Genomic DNA, 629 nt, shown 5'->3' with positions numbered 1-629 from the left:
GGGGAGGGGGGGGGGCGGGGGGTCGAGGAGGGGCCGGGCCCAGTCCTGACGTGAGGTGGCTTCCGGGCGCGGCCCCCCTGCCCGCGGCCCCAAGGCCTCTTGCCTTCTAAGGTCTGAGGACGCGGCGCCGCCCCGCCCTGACCTAAGCACCGCGGCCGCGCGGGGCCCCAGCTTCCAAGGTCCGGGAAAACCGGGACCCTGTCTTTGCTAGCTCCCTGATTTTCACCGGCTGTGGGCACCACTAGCGTTCAGATTCGAAGTCGCCAGAGGCCCAGGCTGAGTCCAGAATGCCGAGTTTCTACACCCCTTGAAACTTAAAACCTCTCCACCCCATAGTCCCAGAGCTCTGGGAGGCTGAATCAGGAGGCTCCCAAGTTCAAAACCCGAGTTTAGTGACTTAGGAAATCCTGTCTCAAAAAACAAATGCTCAGTGCGAAGGTCCTGGGGGCAATCCTGAGTACTGGCAAAAAGAAAAAGCCCTTCCTCTTCAGAAAGTCTGTCCCCGCTAGTCGGAAGTCCAGAGACTCGGGGTGCTGCTCCCCCTCCCCCTCGCCCCAGCAGCCCGAACGCCCCCGCCCACGCTGGGCTCGCGTTCCGGCACATTCCGTCCTCCCCACGCCGCCCAGCTA

This window comes from Fukomys damarensis, unplaced genomic scaffold (genome assembly GCF_012274545.1).
Source record: "Fukomys damarensis isolate Sample0158 unplaced genomic scaffold, DMR_v1.0_HiC HiC_scaffold_19, whole genome shotgun sequence".
In the NCBI taxonomy this organism is placed as follows: Eukaryota; Metazoa; Chordata; class Mammalia; order Rodentia; family Bathyergidae; genus Fukomys; species Fukomys damarensis.
This window is presented reverse-complemented; position numbering follows the sequence as displayed.